Raw genomic sequence first — 23943 nt, 5'->3', positions numbered from 1 at the left:
ATGATGGCCCTGGACAGGCTCATGCCCAAGATTCCCAGAGTATGATATCAAATCACACTAGTTTAGAAAGGCAAAACCCACAAGCCCACCAAGTTCCCACCTTTGTCTAACCAGAGGCAAGCATACATCCTGACACACTTCCTGCCTACATATCCCCCCCCCCACCTACATGTGATCAAGCACATCCTTTGTGGTTGGGGCAAGCAAGCTTATTTACAGAAGCAAAAACACGTGGCTTGTTATTTTAAGTGAACAGCAATTCCCAGCATTCCAGGAAGTTATCTGTCCTTGGGGGCTTAGAGGTTACAGGCGGGTTTTTTGTTTTGTTTTGTTTTTTGTTTTGTTTTAAGCACTTGTTAAGTAATTTAAACTTAAAACATGAGGTGGGGTGAGTGTGGTTGACAGAGTCAGTGCTGACTTGGCTCAGCTAGCTTGCTGAAATGGGGTGTCCCTACACATTTTATGGTGATAGGGTGATGATCTGTGTTAGTGGCTGAAGGACGGAGGGAAGGAAAGCAAGGAGCTGCATCATTTGGGTTTGAATTTGCCATCTGTGACTAGAAATGATGAACTAAAGGTCAAGGCCGACCTGAGGGCCACACCCTCCAGATTCTACCTCCAATGTGTGAAGAACTGAATCTACAAAACACCAGGAGCTGACCGAGGAGCCACAGATAGAAAGAAACCCTTCCTACTGGGGTCATCCCAGGAAGAGGCCTTCATACCCATACCCGGGCCACAGGTGGATTAGTGAAAGACTACTGGGGTGAGCCTCAACTTTCCACAAAGTCCCTGAGAAGCCACAGGGAGATTTCAGAGCTGGGCCTTTTCAACCATCAGGTCTGAGGCCTCTCGAGGTCAAAGAATGGGCAGAATTAGGTCAGTCTCTGTGGCGCAAGAGACAAGGACAGACTGGGACTTTGTAGGTCAGTGCCAAGAAAACTCAGAGGAACCATCAGGGTTCGAAAGTTTGCAGACAAATCCAGACAAGAAGACATTGGGCTAGCTCGGTTATTGTCCAGTGATGTGGACAGGTATGGAAGCTGGAACAAGCACCTTCCTCATTAGTGATGATACTGTAGTCTATGTCCTGTGTGCCTCCAGGATGAGACACATGCCTATGTCATGTGTGCCTGAGGAAGCCAAGCAATGGAAAAGGTATTTGGTGACAAAGTGACAATCCCTTCACTGGATGGTCCATGTCTGACACCCTTGTGGCGTCTCTCACAGCACCAGGAGTACAGTTGGTCACACTTACAAGCTGTTTGCTAAGTAGCTGGCTGAATCCCTTTCATGCCCACAACACTAACTGAAGAAGAGCAAGAGGATTTATGTTTAGGGCCTTTCCAGTCCCGGGTAAGTTAGAAAGACAGAGACAGGCTCTCTTCTGCATCCTTGCTGCATATCTGTAGCAAGGGCCCTGGGGTGGCTGTACTCCCAGCTTCTGGTACTTCAACCCCGACTGTGGTAACAATTTACTTGTGCACGTGCATGTGTGTTTGCCATGTGGTAGCCAGACTGGGGAATCAGAACCCCCAGAGCTGGAGTCTGACACAGTTGTGAGCAGCTGGCCATGGGTACTCAGAACCAAACTGTGCCCTCTGAAAGAGCAGGAGACACTCTTAACCACTAAGCGATGTCTTCTAAGTTTCTTTTGATGAGTTACTTCTCTGCTAGTAAAATGAGCCAATTCAAGCCAGATTAGATTATATTAAATGCAGATTTATTGGGAGGCTGCTCTCTGGCCCCAGGGGAGTCACCATGGGGGTTAGGGGAGAAAAGGGTGAGGGCACAAAGAGAGAAGAGGGGAGAGAAGGAAAGACCAAAATGTTTGGACTACATAAGGAATAAGCTCTCGGGGAAGGGCAGCCCAGCCCCTAGGCTAGAAAGTTCAAGGTGGGGGGTGGGGGCTGGATATGTCACGTAGGGACTGAGGGATGCTGGGAGAACCTAGAGGCCAGGTCTGCTTTGGTATGTAAAATATATACCTCAGTCCTTTGTCCCAGGGTCCAAACCCAAACATTTTTGTTTTGTTTTGTTTCTATGGTGATAGTGGTCCATCCCAGGATGTTACATAAGAAGTGTTCTACCACTGAGCTACATCCCAGCCCAGTACATTTGTAAATGGTTTTAACTGGAGATGGAAGAGAAAAGCTGGTCCTGTTTAGTCCCGTCCTAGTCGATGAATATCTACAAGGCCATGAAGTCCTCACCAACGAATGCTTCCAGCCAGATAGTTCTGGGAGGAACATTTGTAACACCCGTGGCAAGAGCAGCTGTCTGCTCTTTTCTCAAGATCAACTGGGTTTGAGGGATGAAGCCTATCTTCGTTGTTATGGGAGCCAACTCGAGATCCTTAAAGGGTGGGACTTGCTATTGTAACCGTGACACACTGCCTCGTGTCATGTGTGTGCCCTGCACACTGAGCCACATTAAAAATGAGTGTGAATCACATGTTCTCAGCAGTTACGGAATTGGTTAGAAGACAAACATCCTTTGAAGTTTTGTTTTGTAACACAGTCTCCCTCCCAGGTTTTCCTCGAACTTACAGTAGTAGCCCAGGCTGGCCTCAAACTCACAAGAATCCTTCAGCCTGGAGTCTCCCTAGTGCTGGGACCACAGGGGTGTACCACCAAACCTGCCTTCACGCAGTGTGACTTTAGAAGGGCTCTCCCATATGGACAGCGGGATCTGCATTTCATGGACACTGCAATTCACAAACAATGCTTCGCCTTTTCTTTGGTTGACGCCAGTTTTTCCTCACTGGTCCCTGCTATCTGGCCAGGATGACATAAACTCTGCCTAATACGTATGCCGAGTGGTGTGTTTACTTAAAGAGTCCTCTTCACAAACCTTCATTAGTGCAGAGAGAAATAGACCCAAATTTTGTCTCTAACCCTTCCTTTGTTTCTTTGCCACAGAGGAGAAAGTGTGGCTGCCTATGGCTGTGCAGCCACAAGGAAAGACTTCCTTGGAACAACAGAATTAGTCTCCTTCTGAGGGCCCGCCTGATGGAACCTGGTTCCCTTAGTGACCTGGGTGGGGGCTGCAAAGACTGTGTCTGAAGCCAGGCATCCTTCAGTTGCTCAGAGGCAGCTGGAGCTCTGATGTCACCTGGCCTCAGTGTTGTGGAGATCATTCTGGCTTCACTCAGCTTCCTCTTGCATCCTAGCCTTGTGTGCTGAAGCACAACTCCTGTCTCAGGTCCCAATGAAGCCCACCAGTTACCACTGGGCCACACGCTGCACACTCTCTCAGGGGACACAAGCCTCCTCTGTTCTGCTTTATCCACTCAAGATCCAGGGTACCCACAAAAAGACTCAAAGGCCCCTCTCTAGCAGGCCTGTAGATCCTCTCTCATTTAAACCTGGTGTGTGGGCTTGTTGAGGGTGGGTGGAAGGATTATCAAAATAACTTCCCCTCAATTCTGAAATCCTAAAAGCAGGCTTTCTGCAAGTCCTGTTTCCCCTGCACTAGATTCCAAGGTGCCCTTCCCCTGCCTCTAAATCTCCATATCCAGATATGCTGAGCACATCCAGGTATACTGAGCGGACAGAAGCTGGAGGAATCTAAAGTCTTTGGTCTGGCCCATGCCTGTGTTTCAAGATATAGCCTGTGTGAAACCTCACCTCAAAAGTCACAAGCTGAACTTCAACCCTTAGTTTTCCCTCTGCATTCCTCTAGGAGTCCCAGGGCTTCTGCAGATTGCCATCTGGAACTGACTAAGGTCACAAAGGCAGACAAGCAAGGAAAATAACAACTCCAACTGTTCGCCCGCTAACCCTGTTAATGGCTATGCAGATGTTTGAATGCTGCGTAAATCGTGGTGTCTTGACATCCACTGCAAGTGAAGTAATGAAAGAATCCTGAGTATCAGTGGGAAGACCTGGTGACCTCAGCTTGAATCCCCAGGACCCACTTGGGAGACGTGGAGAGCCAGTTTTTGTAAGTTGTCTTCCGATCGACACCCACACGCACCCTGCCCTGCATCACATGTACAAATATGTAAATAAATGCATTTACTAATTTACAAGAGAAATCTAAATCTGGACTGTGTGACAATACCCAAATCTGAATTTTTGTGTTCTAGTCCCTAGTCATGAAAGGGTCCCACAAACAGGAGTGTGAGTCTACATAAAGTTAGGAGAACTGGGCTTCCTCACGGCTCCCAGGAGCTGCTCTACCTAACTTTGAGTTTCATGTGCTTTGTTTGGGGCTTTGTTTTGAGACAAGTTCTCCCCCTGTTTCCCGGGGCCAACCTCAAACCCCTTATTTACCTGCCTCAGCCCCCCAGAGCTGGGATGTCAGATATGTGCCCCTATATCTGACAAGGACATTTTTAAGAAAGAAAAGTTGGAGTTTGGTGGCACATGCCTGTAATCCTAGCATTTGAGAGGTGGAGCCAGGAGGACCCGGAGTTCGAGGTAATTTGTGGCTACCATATCAAGTTTTAGGCCAGACTAGGAGACTCTACCTTTAAAATGAAACCAGACGAAAAGACCAGTGGCAACAGTCACAAAGAAGACCCTGCTGGATAATTTAAACTGCAAGCCAGATATAGCAAAAGGAAAAGAAGGATGGGGGTAACTGGCATAAAGAGAGCAGAAAGTGTGGTTGGAAAAATGGTTCAGTGGTTACAAGCACTGACTGCTCTTCTGGAGGACCATAGGTTCAATTCCCAGCACCCACATGGTGGCTCACAACAGGCTGTCCCTCCAGTCTCGGGAGAGCTTACCCTCTCTGGCTTCTGTGGGCATCAGGTATATAGATACATTCAAGCAAATATATCCATTCCAGCAAAAAATATCCATAACAACAAAATATATATCTTAAAAAGAGAATAGAAAGTTGGGGTGGGGAGGGTAATAGACACAAAACAGGGAGCAGTGGCACGGGCCCAATGGAGAAGATGCTTGCCCACGAGCCTGACACCCTGAGCTTGATCCCTGGGTTCACACGAGTAAACAGACTCCACCAACTTGTCCTCTGACTTCTGTTCATACTCACCCTGTGCATCCCCAGCCTGAAGAAATGTAATAAGGAACTAAAAAAAAAAAAAAAAAAAGAACATCTAAGATCTATGGAATAACTCCATAAATGGATGGTCTCCTGTGTAGATAAAGTTCCAGAAAGAGAAAGAATGGAGACGAACCCAACGAGCAGAGTTCTTTCCCTCAGTCTAAACCACATCAACCCCTAAATCCAAGAAGCCACATAAAGACCAAGGGAAGACCAACAGGTGGATCACGGGCAGGTGAGCAGAGCCGAGGGCCAGGTGCAGCAGCCGCCACCGTGGCAGGACAGGAAGCAGGGGGAGATGCTGCTTACAGAGTCCCGGAGACAACAGGCGGAGTTTTGGCGCGCTGGAAGAACACACAAGTACATGCTGAACATTTTCTTTTCAGGAACCGCAAAATCCACTCTGACTGTACAGTGTGTTCAAAGGATTTAAAAAAAAAAAAAAAAAAAACAAAAAACTACTGATGCAGTCTAGAGGTCTTAATGAGTTCGTTTTCTCTGCCAGTTAAAGAAAAGGCACGGAAAAGCTAAAGCCCGACAGGTAGCCTTTGGAGAAATTTCAAGCACCTATCAATTATCAACCATGAAAGGGAGGGAGGTGTGTGTCGGTGCCGAGGAAACACACACAACAGACACACACACAGAGTGTCTTAGGGTTTTACTGCTGTGAACAGACACCATGACCAAGACAACTCTTATAAGGACACCATTTAACTGGGGCTGGCTTACAGGTCCAGAGGTTCAGTCCATTATCATCAAGGCAGGAACATGGCAGCATCCAGGCAGGCATGGTGCAGGAGGAGCTGAGAGGTCTACATCTTGTTCTGAAGTAAACAGGAGAAGACTGACTTCCAGGCAGCTAAGATAAGGGTCTTAAAGCCCACACCCACAGTGACACACCTACTCCAACAAGACCACACCACCAAATAGTGCCACCCCCTAGGCCAAACATATTCAAACCACCACTGAAAAGACCCTTTCTCATCTCTCCTTGAGGCCTGGAGGTTTAAAAGCCTGTGAAGAATTTTCTACTCCTATCTCGTTCAGTTTGAAGACAGATGGTTGGTTTATTGGTCCATGTCCTGGTGCAGCCTTGAACTGAGCCAGTCTAGCAGTGGGAGCCTGTTGGTGAAAGAGCTGGTAAGCTCTGCCTCTAGTCAGGAAGTTGATGAAGAAGGCAGCCATCTTGGAAATTCTCCTCCTTTATTACCTAGCCACAGCCTCTTCCCCATCTGTTTACCTACCTGGGGGTCTAACCTGGTCTCTCACTTCAATGCTAAGATAAAAGACTTTCACTGAAGCCGATACCTTACTAATTCAACTGGCTACCACGCCATCTTCCTGAGCCAACTGGTATCCTAAGTGAGTGTTCCACAGTTAAAACAGATTGTCTTTAGGACCTGGTGAGAAGGAAATGCCAAGATGTCTCAGCTTTTTAGGTTTATGGACCAATGTTGTGTGGTGTGCACACAACGGCCATCTACAAAAAGTGTATTCATGCCCAGGGTGGGGTGGTGTTAAACACTTTTAACCCAGCACTCAGGAGGCAGAGGCAGGCAGATCTCTGAGTTCCAGGACAGCCTGGTCTACAGAGTGAATTCCAGGACAGTCAAGGGTACCTAGAGATACCCTGTTTCTAAAAAAAAAAAAAAACCAAACCATAAAAAAAGTGTGTTCTTAAACCATTTTTACTGACCTATCTACTGACCTAACAAGGTGTGTAAGTTTCAGGTGCCTGTATCTGTGGGTGAGTTCCTGGCTTCCTCAGGCATATTTGTATCTGCTAGACTGCTTCACAATCTACAGGCTTTGGCTGAGCCTCTAACTGTGGGAAAGCCACCGATTGGGAGTTCGGGGAAACAAGTTCAATAACTCCACGGGTCACAAGGCCCAGTAATTTGCCATTTTGTTTAACAATGCCTTGGTGTTTGGTATGCATTAAATGTTCTGATAAACACTGCTTGTCTCTCCAGCAGGTGGCCACGGAATTTAAACCAGCAGGCCAGCCTTACAAACACTCAACGCAAACTACACGCCTACGGAAAGAGGTGCTACTTGGGCTAGACTTGGCGACCCTGTCACCTTGGCACTCAGGAGGCAGAGACAGAAACATCTCTGCCCACTCAAGGCCAAACTGCTCTACAGAGTCAGTTCCATTTCCAGGACAGCTTGGACTACACAGAGGAATCCTATCTTGGAAAAAATCAATCAACTAAGCAATCAATCAAATTAAAAAGTATAACTTTATATAACTATATATGGGAAGTACAGCAAACAGTGGCTAGCTTTTCACAGAAACAGTGGAGGAAACAGGAAAATAAAAGATGAAGTGTTAAAATAGAGAACTTTAGAATTCTATGCCCAGGAAAAACATCTTTCCAATAATCAGGGCTAACACAGAGTGTAAACTCATTTCTATAATCCCAGCACCCAGGACTGAGGCAGGAGGATTAAAAGTTTGAAACCAGACTGGGTTCCAGCCTAGCTGCGACTCTATGCTGTAGTAAGTTGGTAAGATGCTGTGGAAAAGGAAGGAAGAAAGGGGCGGGCAGGGGATGAAATGGGGGAGGGAAGTAGGGAGAAAGGAAGAAATGAGACAGAGAAGAGGAAAAGAGTTTCTCAGCCTCAAACACCATTCATATCTTATAGGAAAAAAAAGGAATCAGTAAAAAAAAATCACAAAACAGTAGAGTCCTGTTTTCTTGTGTGTGTGTGTGTGTGTGTGTGTGTGTTTCTTGCTGGTTTGCACTCGGTAGCATAGAGTTTCAAGGGCTTCTTTCTTTTGCTGTCTCTGAACCTTTTAGTCCAAACTTGGAGTGGTCCCACCGTGCGACTCCTCTACGTGAGTCTAAAAAGTCTACCATCTGTTCCATAAACTTCTGTGATCCTGACAGGCGCTTGTAGTCACAGGCATGGCTTCACCTCTGATGGGTCACTTTGACTGATGCTACCTCTTAATTTTATTCCACTCTGGTCTCCTCCCTCTCGAGAGTCACTCACTCTAGTCCAAACTCAGCTCAAACTCACAATCCTCCTGCCTCGGGCTTCTCAATAGCTGGGGTTACAAACATGAGTTACCTCATTTCTTAACATTTCTCTTTTCCCTCTTGGAGACTCTGGGAATTAAATTGTATTGGAATCTAGGATGTCTGGACGCTTTATCTTTTGCTTATCGTAGCAAACCCCACAGAGCATAAAACTCTTCCTCCCCAAAGCTGCAAAGTGTAGCATTATTCCCTAAATGCATTTTGGGGTACAACAGAGTGCCTCCCTGTCCATCAGGACCAAAATTCTACACCCTGCAAACAGCTGCTTACCAGCCCAGCAAGCTTATTCTCCTCGCCGTTTCTATGGTTTGTTTCATTTTTTTACTACTTTTGATTCTTATGCAGGTAGGTATCATAGAGGGGGAGGGGCTGATTTCAGTCTGTAGTGTTTTCAAGGTTTGTTTACACTGTAATGTCAGAATTTTCTTCCTTTTAAAGGCTGAATAAAACTTTTGTTTTGTTTTGATTTTTTTTCTATTTGTTTTTGGAGACAGGCTTTCTCTGTGTAAAGCCCTGGCTTTTGAACTCAGATCTGCCCACCTGTGATTAAAGGTGAGCTCTACCATCCTGTCTCAAAGGTTGAATGATATTCTGTGAGAGGGTACAGTGTGCCACAGCCGGGAAGGCAGAGGTGGGTCTCAGGATCAGCAAGAGTGTAAGGCTCCTTGTTCATCTCTCTGTAGACCAAGAAAGAGACATAGATATTGGGTTAGAACTGCAGCCAGCCTGTAAGAGTCAAAGTCCATCCCTGTGGCCCTCCCTAGCTCTGTAGCCAGAACTCCATGTCCCAGAGATTCGACAATCTCTTAGAACCTCGCCACCAGTCAAGGACCACCAGTACAGCTAAGTGTTCATGAGCCTGTAGGGATATATCACAAGCTAAGCACAAAAAACAGGAGTTGAACATCCGTTGTCTTCACTGAACACAGAGTTGCCCCCACCTCGTGGCTGCTGCAAATAAGGCTGTGATGAGCACTGGCACACAGGTTTGTTTGTTTGTTTATTTACACGACTCTGCTTTTCACTTTTCTAGGATATACATCCAGAAGTGGGAGTTCTATTTTTAACGTTGCTAACACTTCCTGTGTGGAGAGGTCTTCTGTTTGTGTTTGTCCTTAGCAATGATAAGAGGCTTAAAGAAACTAAGTAACACGTAGGACAGCTGGCAATCTCCTTAGTTGGAGCATCGGTTTGTTAGACTCAACTGACAGCCCTGCTATCTCGAGTTACAACCCCGCTACTTTCCCCCACCCTACAGTTACAGCAGCAGCCTCTGCAGTCACCCAGATCCATGGCAGCTCTGTCCTGCATGTCTGCCATGTCACTATTATCTGAATGCATCGGAACGGCATCATTTCTGTGGCTGAGTCTCGAATGAATTCCCGAGTCTTACGAAGCTCTCTCCCCTCAGACCTGCCATAGACTGCTCTCTCTTGGATCCCCAACTTTCAGGTGTCTTGTAAGTCAGGCTCACAGCCAAGCACAAAGGTTGGCAGGAAGGTCAGGGGCTTCTCTCCCTCCACATTTTTTGTTTGTTTGTTTGTTTGTTTCTCAAGACAGGGTTTCTCTGTGTAGCTCTGGCTGTCCTGCAACTCACTCTGTAGACCAGGCTGGCCTCGAACTCAGAAATCCACCTGCCTCTGCCTCCCAAGTGCTGGGATTAAAGTCGTGCACCACCACTGCCGGGCCTGTCCCTCCACTTAAAAGGTTTATTCCTGAGGCCATCACAAAGGCTCTCTTGTCCTTTGGAGCAAAGAGACCTTCTCCTGACTGGGGAAAGGGTGTGATTCTGGAAGAGTGGGTCACCTGTCAGCATCTGGTGCGGCACTAGCCTGGCCAGTTTTTAGGGTCAAGCTTATTAGCAGGTTTTTCTTTCAAATGTCGCCATCATCACTGTGGCACACAGTGGGGACTCTCTAGCAACCACAGCATGGCCAAATGGGAGGTTTCCATCTTACCTGGCTTGGAATGGCACCACTACCCTGATCCAGAGTATCATGTATCCCTGTCAGACACATCAGGGTTTGGTCAGCTAGTGCTTGAGGGTCAGAGCTAGCTCTCCACAAGTTTTTGCAAATTTAGTTCTGATGGAATCCAGACATGACACTAAGTTACCCAGTGTCCTGCTGCCGTCAACACATAATGTTGCGAGGTTTTGACGCTGTATGGACTGCAGAAACCTACTATAAACTTCTCTACTCTCTACGTGAATATTCCTGTTCTTCAACGTTCTCCACGGGTCTATTTCTTTTGAAGGATGCTTTTCTGCTTAAACTAAATCAACTAAAGTTTAAAAAGTAGTAATAATAATAATAATAATAATAATAGTAATAATAATAATAATAATAATAAAAATCCAATAAAGTGTCTCCAGTTGGCAGGGTAGGCTCCATGACCATGTGCCTAAACAAACAAACAAAATACCACCAACAAAACAAACAACACAACTTCTCCTGGTTCAATCTCCAGCAACCTTGCCAGAACCCAAATCTTGAACCATCCCAGAAGAATCCTTGGTGAAGAAAAGCTGTGTCGCTGACTCCAAAACAAAGCCTTGTTTCCCCTTCTGTTTCTTTTTGACACACTCATGTAGCCCAGGCTGGTCCTTGACTCTGGTCCTCTTGTTTCCACCCCACGTATGCAGTCCCAGGCTCACTGCTGGCACGGACTCTGTCAGACAACAGGTGGTTATTCATAGAAACTGTTCTGAAACCTGCTCTCCATTCTGAAATTATCTGCTGTAAACTTCTCTCTGTGTGAATATTCCTGTGTCATCTCCAACATTCTCCATGGGGTCTACTTCTTTTGAAGGGTGCTTTTCTGCTTAGAGGCTCTCTCAGAGCCTCTGATTTCAGCTCACCCACCTGGTGTTTGCTTAAAGATTGTGTCCGGTTCCTCCTCTCCCCCTTCCATTTTCTTTCTGGCTCATGCCCAGTTCATGCTCCATCCTGGCTTTGGGTCACAGATGGTCTCCAACATTTCCAACTAACATTGATAGTTTTACACACCCAGCACTAACATTGATAGTTTTACACACCCAGCACACGTGGCTCTTACACACTCAGCTCATTTGTGCCCTATCCGTCAGTCAGAAGCTTACTGCTTTCTTCTCCTTTGTATCACCTGCGGTCAGACTCAAAGTGTAGACAGGTCCGGGTGCCAGTGTGACAGTTAAAACGTTCAGCCTCTGCCTCAAATCCCAGCACTCTGAGTTTGATAGATCTCTGAGTTTGAGGCAGCCTGGTCTACAGAGAGAGAGAGTTCCATGATAGCCAGGGCTGCACAGAGAGCTCTCTCTGGGGGCGGGGAGGGAGGTTGCAAACAAACAAACAAACAAACAAAAAATAGTAACAAAAAGTTCAGTCAGCCTCACTTGCTTCATAGGAAGGGGCTCTTGTGAGATTTGTTAATGAAGTTGGTTCTCTCTGTAAACTTCCAGCTCCAAGAAAGCGGCTGCTTCCTTCTGCAAGCTCTCCAGCCTGGCTTATGTTTTGTCCATTCATCACTGCCACCACTATCATTATCATCATTAAACGTCACACACACACACACACACACACACACACACACACACACACACACACACACGGTTTCTCTGCGTAATCTAGGCTGTTTTGGAACTTTGTAGAGTTGGCTGGAACTCAGAAATCCTCCTGCCTCTGCTTCCCAAGTGCTGGGATTAAAGGCACGGGCCAGCACACCTGGCCGTTATTTTTGAGTCAAGGTCTTGCTATACGGTACCTTAAGATAACCGAACTAACTCAGGATTTCAAGTCCCGAGTTTACTGGCATGTGCTACCATGCCCTGCTGTCTGTTTTTGGAGACAGGGTAGCCCTGGCTGTCCTGGAACTTATTCTAGGTCAGGCTGGCTTCGAACCCAACTTTTTTTTTTTTTTTTTTTTTTTTTTTGAGACAGGGTTTCTCTGTGTAGCCCTGGCTGTCCTGGAACTCACTCTGTAGATCAGGCTGGCCTTGAACTCAGAAATCCACCTGCCTCTGCCTCCCAAGTGCTGGAATTAAAGGTGTGCGCCACCACTGCCCGGCTGAACCCAACTTTCTTTCTTTCTTTCTTTCTTTCTTTCTTTCTTTCTTTCTTTCTTTTTAGTGCTGAGCACTGGACCACATGTATGCTGGGCGAAGCCTACGGGAGAGCCACACCCCAACCTCTGTTTTTCCTTTTCCAGCTTATTTGTTCTCTAGAAAGTTAACTAAGCTTCCAAACTCTGACATTCAAATATTCTGGGATGTAAAATTTCCCTCACTCTTTCCAAGATGTGTGCCTCCCGGGCCCTCCCCCAGGGCAGGCACTGGCTGTGTTCTGAAGATCTGTCTTTGACTCTGACAGCAGCGGGACTTTAACCTCTAGGAATGTGAGGCCCACATACTCGTGCGGCCCTGTGGCCCATTCATCACCAAGAGGGCTCCATTATCAGGGCTTCACCGGTTTTAAAAAAAAAAAAAAAAAAAAAAAAAAAACTTTTAAAAAAGTCTTTTTTAAATCTTTAAAGGGCTAACAGTAAGGCTGTACTTAAATTCCTTTGCTTTCACTGGTTTCTGTCTGGAGGCCTTTCAGTTCTCGAGGCTTGCTTAGAGATTGGCATGGACTCCTCGGGAAGGCACGGGATTGTTTTCAATGAAAGTTTTTAAATTCTTTTGAGACTCAACTGATCTGTTTTCTTTTCTCTTTCCCTCTTTCACTCAGTCTGTCTCTCTATCATGTCTCTCACTCTATTTCTTCACTGGGAGGAGGAGGAATTCAAAGAATGTAATGGAACTCCAACAGGTATGAAAGCTGCACAAACGTGTGGAAAGCCCTGTGTGTGTGTGTGTGTGTGTGTGTGTGTGTGTGTTGAGTGGGAGTGTGTGTGTGTGTGATGTGAAAGGGAAGGACCAGGAGCGGAGTCCAGAGCCAGAGAGGGGAAGAGGCAGCCAGGCACTAAAAGCTCCATCTTCCTCCTTCCTCCTGCATGCGACCGGGGTCCACTGCTTTCGAAGGTTTGTTATGATTACTATGCAGGGGAGGAGTGTGAGTTCCGAGCTGACAAAGTATTCTGAACAAGGGCTGGGAGCAGGGAGGCTGCCATCCCAGCAGCTCAGACACCTACACAGCAGCATCCCTTAGAGGGTCGGTCAAGGGGGGAGAGCTGAGGGAGCAAACTGGATGGGAATGGGAACTGGATTCTGGGAAGTGTGACTGGCCTGTCCTAGACTCTATTCTGGGCTGTGTGGTTCAGTTTTATCATAGCTGGATTCTCACTGAAGGCCAAGTAGGCATCCCTTGCACACCTGCACACCCTGCTTATTGAGGCACCATCCAACAGTCCAGGCACAGAAGCAGTCTAGATGCCCATCAACAAACATGAAAGAAGACATGGACTCTGTGTGTGTGTGTGTGTGTGTGTGTACGCATGTGTCACAGAACTTATGTAACAGCACGTTTTATTCAGCCATAAGGGTGAATGGAATGATGTCCTCTGCTTTGAGCTGGGTGGACTGGAGATCTCTGGGTTAAACGGGCCAGACTCACCACAGGGAAGGTTGTGTTTTCTTCCTCATATGCAGAATCTAGATTCCTTGTGTGTGAGACACGCAGAAAGTGAAAAGAAAGAAGCGACCAATGGGGGCAGGGGCAAGGGAAGGTAATAAAGGTTGGAAAAGAAGTATGTGCGGAATCTAGATTATACACAGACACTCATGCACAGTGGGAACCGTTCGTGGAGAGGAAGGGAACCAGCAAGAGAGTGTGGGGCAGCTAGAGGACTGAGAGGGGTGTGAGCAAAATGTATTATTCCCATATGGGAGAACGTCATAACAAAGCTCATTATTTTGATACCGGACCATCTATTTATTTATTTGGGTTTTTCAAGACAGGGTTTCTCTGTGGAGACCAGTTCATCCTGGAACTCACAGATATCCATCTGCTTCTGCTTCTGAGAACTGGGGTTAAAGGTGTGTGTCACCACCGCCCAGCTAATTAACAATTTTAAGACAGAGATGGGAGAAAGCTATCTGATCAAGTGAGGCCTTTTTTGATGTCCTCGTCAACGCAGAGCCCAGCTGGGGTTTAGTCACCAGCTCACGGCTACCACTCTTAAATCCTAGCTATACTCACGCCTCCTTGTGAGTCACCTGGAACTGACTGGTAATGTTTCCCAGTCTGTGTGGCACCAGCCTTAGGAAGTGACCTCAGAGACATAGCACTAGGGGGCCTTTAATACCATCACCAGGTAGGGCTGCTGCATAGTAACAGATGGGGTAAACCAGCAGCTGAGGGTGACTGGGGTGGGGTCATTAGCAGAGAGCTGGGAAGGCAGTAAGGGGAACAGCTGCTAGGACTTTGAGGGTATCTCTGCAAAACATCAAGGTGACATCGAGCCACGAGCAGTGGCAAGGTCCCTTCATCTGGAACTGGAGCCAGCACCACCATCATCAGACTGTGGATAAAATGTGGGTGGGGAGTCCTCATCTGCCATCTCCCTGGATGTTTGTTTGGGTGGTGTCCAGGAAACAGCCAGCCCTTCCCAGGATGATGAAGCACCCTCAACCTCACGGATGGCCGATGCCCTCTTCTCTCACTCAGGGGCTACCTGCAGTGAAAGTAAAATGGATCATCCAACTGTATCCGCACTACTGACAAGGAACTGTGTGTCCCCAAACAGAATTCATTTACTCTTGGGTTGGGGCCAGGATCTCAACTATCCCAGACTGACCTCGAACTCACTACGTAGTGGAGAATAAACTTGGAGTCCGATTCTCCTGCCTCCACTGAAGTGGAAACGTAAGCGTTCTTTGGGAAGTCAGTTAGATGGTGTTCTGCTGGGGCAAAGGAACGTTTTGTTAAAGTGGACACAGGTGTGAGAGACTAAGGCCGACTCGTGAAGGAAGGTTTTACTGAAGCAGGCACAGGAGAACGGATGCTCTGCTAAAGCCAGCACGTAAAAGGACACGTGATGAAGGATTCTTTGCCAACCACATGCATGTATTGGTCCGCCTTATATTGTGTAGTTGAGCTGTATTTGTCGGGACTCTACAAAGAGAAATGAACCAAAAAACTTTTGGTGGTGGTGTGTTGTAGTTTCTTGTTGCTTTCGTGGACTGGGGCTGATTGGCAGAGTGATATCAGCTGAGACAAGACTGGAGCTGAGGCAAGCCCCGTGGAGGACATGTTTGGAGGGCATAAATAGGACTCGGACGGTGACAGACTGAGCGAGGCTTGCTTACGTAGAGCTAGCTATGCGACACTTAAGGGTCTCTCGTCTTCGCTGATCTTTGTTTTGCAGAGAGAGGCACAGCTGAGAACTCTCGGTCTCTCCTGCTGACTTGAGCCAAGGCTGAGACCTGGCTAGCTCTCGTTAGCCTGTGAACTGAACTGTTGACTCTTAGACAATGGGAGTTGCTCTCAAGAACCATTTCCAAACAGGTCCACTTCCCCCATCTGTTTTTTATTTTATTTTTTTGTTGTTTTTTTTTGTTTTGTTTTGTTTTTTGAGACAGGGTTTCTCTGTGTAGCCCTGGCTGTCCTGGAGCTCACTCTGTAGACCAGGCTGGCCTCGAACTCAGAACTCAGAAATCTGCCTGCCTCTGCCTCCCAAGTGCTGGGATTAAAGGCGTGTGCCACCACTGCCCGGCTGTTTTTTATTTTTGTACTACCTCTGGTGGGTGGTTGGCTAAAAGGGAGGTTAAAGCATTTAAGAACCATCATTGAAAGTAGGTTTTGAAAAAATTAAAATTACACCCCACCTCCTAAGGGCTGTTACAGTTGTACACCATCACAGCTGGTCTTAGGAGGTGCTGGGAATCAGATCCCGGGGATTCAGGCACACTAGGCAAGCCTAGTTCTCTCAGCTATATCCCCTGCCCCTCACCAAGTTTTTAAATAATATATTCTACATTTATTTATCGTATATAGGTTCATGACATGGCACATGAGATCACAGAACAACTTGCTGGGGTCAAAATCTCCCCTCTACAATGTGGATTCTGGGGATCGAAATTAGGTCATCAGGCTTGGTGACAATAGCCCTCACACGATGAGCCATCTTGCTGGTCCTCATGTACTTTCTAGTAGGAGCTACTGGGGATTTTTCTGGTTTGTTTTCAGGAACGATGTTTCCAGCATATTATGGGCTTGTGAGCAACAGTGCAGCAATGAAGTGGCCTCAGTACACATTTTATTTATTTGTATCCTGAATTAACAATTCAAACGTGGTCTATGACAACAGGGGGTCGGCATCAAGGATAACATCAATCCCTTGAAGAGCTTGCTAGAAAGCAAAGAACAGGAGTGTGGGTCTGGTTAAGTGGTCCTGAGGAAAGCTGCAACACTGACTGGGCCTTTGCCCAGCCCATCGTTCTGGGGAGCAGGGCCTTTGTATATGTGGCACTATGCCTTCCTCAACTGCACTCCACCTTTTTAAAAAAAATTATGTATGTATGTATATACGTATGTACACTGGTGCTCTCTTTGGACACATCAGAGGAAGGCAACGGATCCTATTACAAATGGTTGTGAGCCACCATGTGGTTGCTGGGAATTGAACTCAGGACCTCTGGAAGAGCAGTCAGTGCTCTTAACCACTGAGCCATCTCTCCAACCTTGTACTCCATGTTTTTTTTTTTTTTTTTTTTTTGAGACTAAGTCTTTCACTGAACGTAAGTCTTTTCATTGTCCAAGCTGGACTGGCCGGCTTGAAAGCCCCCAGGGTCCATCCACCTTGGCTGCACAAGGCCCAGAGTTGGGCTTACAGGGCGAGTCCCACGGCACTGATTTCAACATGGGTGTGTGGTTTGAACTCTGGTCCTTGCACTCACGACTTGTTCACTAAGCCAGCTCCTCAGCTTTATCTCTCTGCTGTTGTGAGACAGGCTCTCTTGTAGCCCTGGCTAGCCCACAGCAAAGGACAACACCGGGCTCATCTTCCTGCCTCTGCTTCTGAAGTGCTGGAATCGGGGGCACACAACATCCCTCCAGATTCTGACATCATTTTCTATCCTGTCCCACATTTTACAGTTTGGTGCTTTTGAAAGATTTTTTTTTTAAATTTATTTATTTATTTTTTATTTTTGTTATTATTTTGAGAAAAGATTCTCACCATGTAGACTTGGCTGGCCTGGAAGTTGTTATATAGACCAAGCTATGTAAGATCAAGTATATGCTTATAATCCTAGTACTTGGGAGGTAAAGGCAGGAAGACCAGGAGTTCAAGGTGACCTTCAGCTATGTAGTAAGGCTCATTCCACTCAGTGTACCCGAGTCCCTGTTTCAAAAAAAAAAAAAAAGGAGACCAGTGAGATACCCTGTGGGTAACAGCATTTCCTGCCAAGCTTGGTGACCGGAATTCGATCCAGGGAATCAGATAGTAGGAGAGGACCAGGGAGTCTTCCTCTGATGCTACACAAGCACGTGGCCCATGTGCTCCTCACCGCACATGTGTGATGATAAGTCACACACATGCACAGAACCAACCCTAAACAACCAGGACAACAACCGAAAAAGCCAGGTGTAGTGGCCCACAACTTTAATCCTAGCCCTCAGGGGGAGAGGTAAATGGATCTCTGTAAGCTCCAGACCACACAGACTGCTCTGTATAGTGAGTTCCAGGACAGCCAGAGCAGCAGAGTGAGAACCTGTCTTAAAAAAATCAAAACAAAACCAGCCTTCGAAATGCATATCATATATAATCAATATGTAAAACATGTTTATGTATTTGGTGATGTGTAACAGATTCTGTGGCTGTGGTTGTCAACCTTCCTAACGCCGTGACCCTTTAAGACAGTTCCTCGTGGTGACCCCCAAACCATACAATTACTTTCTTTGCTACTCTGTACATGTGATCTTGCCACTTCCATGACTCAAGAGCTGGTATGCCAGCTATCTGGAATGTGACTGTGAAAAGGGGTCGTGACTCACAAACCGAGGCTGTTCTGTGGAGACAAAATGTTTCAGGGCTCTAGAAGCCAGCACTGAACAGCGTTTTTTCGGAGTGCCCAGATGCCTTAATAGAGGCCTGTGATTAATTGGGAGGGAAGTCTTACTCAACTGCAGCTCTCCTGCAAGGCAGTCTGTGGCTCCCTCAAGACACACTGACACCTGCTTCAGCCTCCACACCCAGTCCAGTATCTGAGGAAACCTGAAGGTCAGTTAGGCATTCTTCCTGTGAGGACTCAAGAGCAGCAGACAAGCGGTTACCAGTTGAGAAGTATGCTTGTTGTTCCACCCCTCAAAATGTCTCTTTTGGGTGTGGAAGCACACACCCGTCATCCTGGTACCCTCAAGGTCAAGGAAGGAGCATCACTGCAAGTGTGAGGGCTAACCTGGGCTACGCAGTGAGACCTTGTCTCAAAACAACGCAGCAAATAACACGGCACTGGGGATGTACCTCAGTGGGTAGAGTGCTCATGGAGGCTGCTTGAAGCCTTGAGTTCTGTCAGTGCTGAGTAACTCAGGCATGGTGCCCCCCACTTATAATCTACCACTTGGGAGGTGGAGGCAGGAGGATAAGAAGTTTAAGGTTGTTCTTGAGTATATAGCAAATCTGAGGCCAGCCTGGGCTACACAACATTATCTCAAAGAATAAGATCGATATACATATCTCCCAGCAAAAATGGCCCAGTGGGTAAAAGGCTTGCTACTAAGCCTGGATCCTTGGAACTCACATAATGGAACAAGAGAAACAACTTCTTCTTCTCCTTCTCCTCCTCCTCCTCCTCCTCTTCTTCCTCTTCCTCCTCCTCCTCCTTCTCCTCTTCCTCCTCCCTTTCCTTTTCCTTCTCCTTCTTCCTCCTCTTCCTCTTCCTCTTCTTTTTTGGTTTTTCAAGACAGGATTTCTCTGTGTAGCCCTGGCTGTCCTGGAACTCACTCTGAAGACCAGAAGGCTGGCCTTGAACTCAGACATCCACCTGCTTCTGCCTCTCAAGTGCTGGGATTAAAGGCATGTGCCACCACTGCTGAGAAACAACTTCTACAAGATGTTTTTTGACCTACACACATACACACACGCGAGCGCACACACACACACACACATGTACACACCATCTTTAATTTTTTTTAAGTCTTTCTTCATAGCCCAGACTGTCCTGCAACTCACTGTGTAGATCAGGCTGACCTCAAACTCACAGTGATCTGCCTGCCTCTACCTCCTGAGTATTGGGATTAAAGGTGTGTGCCATCATGCCTGGCAGAATGTTTTCTTAAAGAAAAATGTTAATGAACAATGAGTGCAATTTTTTGTATTTATTATTATTTCTTGGCAACTTTAAAATCCAAAACTGTTAAAGTTTGGTCACTGGCACTCTTTCCTGGACATAGAGTCTCACTGAACGATTTATTTTCACTAGAGACAGGCTTGCAGGAAGGAAGCTCACCGTGTGCCCGGCAGATCCCCTTTCATGGACAGCAGGTGCTGCTTCCAGCCACACCCATGTGTGTCCCAAAACCAGAGTTAGAAAATGGCTGATTTCCAGCCCGTTCCCCAGAACTCAGAGACTGTCTTCCTGTTTATCTTGGTGAAATGCCTAAGCTATACTGGCCTTCTGCATCGTATTCAGACAAAATGGTCACACGGAGAAGACAGAAGTCCTTAGTCACCATGAGGCATTCTGTTCCTGGAGTAGAAAAGACACGATGCTAGGAATGTTTAATGATTTTTCAGGATTTAGGATAAATTTAACATTTGAAGAAACTGAACTCAGGGCTGGAGAGATGGCTCAGTGGCGAAGGGCACTGGCTGCTCTTATGAAGGGCCGGGTTCAATCCCTAGCACCCATGGGGGCAGCTCACAGCTGTCTGTAACTCCTGCTCCAGGGGATCTGACACCCTTATACACACATACACGTAGTCAAGTCACCAATATACATAAAAATAAAATAAATTTAAAAGAAAAGAAAAGGAAACTGAACTCTGCCAGGTGGTGGCGGCAGCATGATTCTTGTTCTTGGAAGGCAGGTCTTATGAGTTCGAGGCCAGCCTAGTCTAGAGTGAGTTCCAGGACAGCCAGGGCTACCCAGAGAAACCCTGTCTCATAAAACAAACAAAACAAAAAAACCCAAAACAAAACAAAAAAGTCCTTTTTCTTCATGGGCTTCCTGAAGAGCCTAGTCATTTCCGTGTGTGTGTGTGTGTGTGTGTGTGTGTGTGTGTGTGTGTGTGTCTGAATGAGGCCAGCCTGGGCTACAAAGAGACTTTGCAAATGTTTGCCTTCTCTGTCATAAAGCTGTATTGCTAAATGTTTTTACTTTATCACTTTGAGCCTCACTAACTTGTCTAGGCTGACCCTGACCTTGCTCTGTAGCCCAGGCACACTCTATAAGCAAGAATTCAGCTTTCAATCCTCCGGCCTCAGTCCTCCATTAGCTGGGACGACAGGAACATGCCACTATCACATCACTGCCCCTTGAAGCTCACTCTCCACCTTGTGTCTGCCTCTGACTCTTTTTTTTGTTTGTTTTTCGAGACAGGGTTTCTTTGTGTAGTCTTAGCTGTCCTGGAACTCACTCTGTAGACCAGGCTGGCCTCGAACTCAGAAATCTGCCTGCCTCTGACTCTTCCATCTGAGATCATTGTTTCCTAAATTAGGGGAGCTCCGTCAAGAACAAAGGGTGGCCACTCAGGTAGCCAATCAGCTGTGGTCCAGGCTGTTATGTAGGAGCGGAGAAAGCAGCACTTCCTTTAATTCTTCCGGCTATTTCCACCACACTGCTCTTGACTGGGCTGCATCAGGCATTGCCTGGAAAGCAGGGACTTCCACGGCATTCCTGTCACCTTCTGTTCAATGGACCCTCTAGCACTTCCTACTGCCTAGCTTGACATTTATGTTGACGGCTACCATGGTGATAGTAGCCCAGATTCTTATCCAAGCAACTTAGCCTGTGGCATGCTTACCAAGACCTCCCCGGATGAGAATTGCTGCCTTAAGTTACAATAACCACAAAGTCCACAACTGTGGACTTTTGGAAACACTTGAAACCAGTATTTTATATTTGACTTTTTAATGTATATATAATTTATTTTATTTTATGTGCATTGGTGTGAAAATGTCAGATGCCCTGGAACTGGAATTACAGTTGTGAGCTGCCACACAGGTGCTGGGACTTGAACCAGGGTCCTTTGGAAGAATAGTCAGTGCTCTTAACCACTAATCCATCTTTCCTGATCCTTGTATTTGACTGTTACTGTATGCTTGTGATTCTATATGCTTAATTGCAACAAGAAGAGGTTTGGGTTTTTTTTGTTGTTGTTGTTGTTTTTTGTTTTTCGAGACAAGGTTTCTCTGTATAATCCAGGTTATCCTGAAACTCACTCTGTAGACCAGGCTAACCTCGAACTCACAAATCCACCTGCCTCTGCCTCCCAAGTGCTTAGTTTTTCTTTCTTTTGTTTTTTGAGACAGGGTTTCTCTGTGTAGCCCTGGCTGTCCTGGAACTCACTCTGTAGACCAGGCTGGCCTCAAACTCAGAAATCCGCCTGCCTCTGCCTCCCAAGTGCTGGGATTAAAGGCGTGCGCCACCAAGAAAAGTTAACAGAAGTTTCTGGGCTATTTGTCTTTTGAGATAGGAACTGTGTCAGCTTCCTAAGTTTTCGAATGCATGTAAACCATGGCTGATTCTGTTAACTAAAATCTTCTCTGATATCTGTAAGTAGAATTCAGTAAAAATAAATTTTAGAAAGCCCACAAAAACACGTAGAGAGGTAAACTGAATGTTAACCCTGTGAGGGAGAAACTGTTGGGACCATCCTGGGTACTTGTAGCTGAGACTGACACCTTGAGCCTGAGCCTAGAAGGCCATGTGATCAAAGGACAGAGCTTACTTTAGAAAGTTGTCCTCTGACCTCCAGACGCACTGGGTAGTGTACATGCCCACATATGTACACATACACCCTAAACAAATAGAACTGTAATAAAAACATTAAACTTCTTGGACGATGGGGGCAATTTTAATACCCACAAGTAAGTAAATGTAGAAGAACTGTAACAAATACCCTGTTTGTTGTTTCCTGCTAAGAACAACACTTCCTACTCTTATGAACAGGTTTTTTTTTTTTTTTTAAGTTTACCTACCCTAGCAAAAAGAGGCCTTAAAAACTATTTGACTCTCTTTATTTGTGGTGGGAGGAGGTTTTGGGGGAATCAAAGTTAGGACCCTAGGCATCTAGCAAAAGAGGTAGAGGGGCCACATGCCCAGCTTGCTTCCTGTGTTTAATGTATGCATTTCAGAAAATATTTTCTTTGGTTCTGGGAATCAAACCCAGGGCTTTTGCATACAGCAAGCAAGCACTATACCCCTGAACTATATACCCAGATCAAAATGGCTTTTTATTTTTGCATTGGGAAGGATCTGATGTAGCTACGGTGGCTTCTGTGCAAACAAAGATGACTCTCATTTCAGCTTCCCAAGAGCTAGCTTACAGATTTGCGCCATGTCCAGCTTCAAAATTATCCTTAAAGTTTATGTTTGTAAATCATGAACTATCACCCTTACACTTCTGAGTTGCTTTGCTTGGAATTTCATTCAAACAGCAGAACTAACAATTCCTGTTTCTGTGTTCCCCTGGTATCCGAACAGCCATTTTGAACTCCAGGCTGTTTGTCTCAATGGCTATACTCAAGTGTATTCCACCTCCCGCCCTCCCCCCCCACCCCCCCAAGGTACATTATGACAAATGTTTATATCTAGGGAGGTCCTTCTGTTTCGGTTGTGTTTTGAAGGCAGTGTGACTGTGTCGAACTCTGTAGCCCTGGCTGCCCCCAAACCCACCCCGTAGAGCAGGTTGGTCCTGAACTTGTACAGCTCTTGTGTTCCCCCCCCCAACCCCCCTCCAGTTATAGCTGCCGTTCTCCTTGCCCCAGGCCCACTCGTCACTCTTACTACAAATCACAGGTGGAAGTGACAGTCTTTGGTTTGTTTCTCCAAGGTTTGTGTGTGTGTGTGTGTGTGTGTGTGTTTGAAAGGGTCTCTGTCCCGGAACTCACTTTGTAGCCTGGACTGGCCCCAATCTCTCAATGATCTTCCTGCCTCTGAGTGCCAGCATTAAGGCCACTTGCCACCATGCCAAGCTCTGTAAGGTTTTAAGGTTTCATAAAAACAAAACCCACCAACTAGTGTGTTCGTCTCAATTCCCAACACTGAAAACAAACAAAATGAAGATATCTGAGCTGGCAAAGAGGACTGAGGCTAATAACCTTACCACTGCGGCAGAAGAGGTAGGAGAGTCTACGTCCAAGGACTACCAGGCTGTGTCTCAAGACAACAAAGAAAGCCCGTAATAATCCTCGTAATTCTGCAGATACTACTGCGAGGTTTTAGCTCCGTGTGCAGAGTCAGGGACTATGCTCATGAGAGCTTCGGGCCTGAATGCGGATCTGGAACCGATCCCTGATTACCTTACTTAACCCAGGAGGTCTCGAACCGGAACCGGGAGAAATCTCAGAGTTTAAGGACCGCAGAAAAGCAAAAAGCAAACAAAACAAAGCTAGAACCGGGCTCGGCGACTGTAAGAGCTGGTCACCAAGCAGGCTGCCCGGGGGGGCCTTTGTTTTGCCCTCCGCGGCCTCCGGGGAGCAGCAGACCGGGAGCGCGCAGCGGCCGTCCCGGAGCTCGAAGCGGCCCAGCGGCCGTCTTAGCTTCCGTTTCCTCCTCCGCGACACCGAAGTGGCCGAGGCAGCCCCGGAGCGCTGCCCGCAGGCCGGGACGGGCAGGTGGAGCCGCGCGCGCGCACCCCGGCGACGCGCGCCCCGGGCGGAGCCGCGAGGCGGAGGGGAGGGCGGAGGAAGCGGCGCGCCCGCCCGCTAGGCCCGGCCCGCCGCGTGCGCGCGGCCCCCGCCCTCTCCGCCCGCGCGCCGGGTCGCCGGGGCCGTGGTGTACGTGCAGCGCGCGCTG

General features: G+C 47.0%; 1 long non-coding RNA gene across 4 annotated transcripts; it reads right to left on the bottom strand.

Annotated features, from left to right (window-relative positions):
- LOC143435018 (uncharacterized) lies at nt 1-23925 on the bottom strand. 4 transcript variants are annotated; one of them, XR_013104985.1, is made up of 4 exons: nt 23448-23890; nt 8607-8743; nt 5749-5843; nt 1-5363 (listed from the first exon to the last, which is right to left on the bottom strand). It is a non-coding gene; the product is annotated as an uncharacterized LOC143435018 (long non-coding RNA). The 4 variants fall into 4 exon arrangements; XR_013104986.1 differs by lacking the exons at nt 1-5363; nt 5749-5843; nt 8607-8743 and adding exons at nt 14263-14654; nt 14778-14880; nt 17160-17324 and having other exon boundaries at nt 23252-23925; XR_013104984.1 differs by lacking the exon at nt 1-5363 and having other exon boundaries at nt 5661-5843; nt 23252-23925.
- Nucleotides 23926-23943: the final 18 nt, after the last annotated feature.

The sequence above is a fragment of the Arvicanthis niloticus genome, chromosome 18 (genome assembly GCF_011762505.2).
Source record: "Arvicanthis niloticus isolate mArvNil1 chromosome 18, mArvNil1.pat.X, whole genome shotgun sequence".
In the NCBI taxonomy this organism is placed as follows: domain Eukaryota; kingdom Metazoa; phylum Chordata; class Mammalia; order Rodentia; family Muridae; genus Arvicanthis; species Arvicanthis niloticus.
The sequence above is the reverse complement of the archived record's forward strand: the minus strand, read 5'-3'. Positions and strand labels throughout refer to the sequence as shown.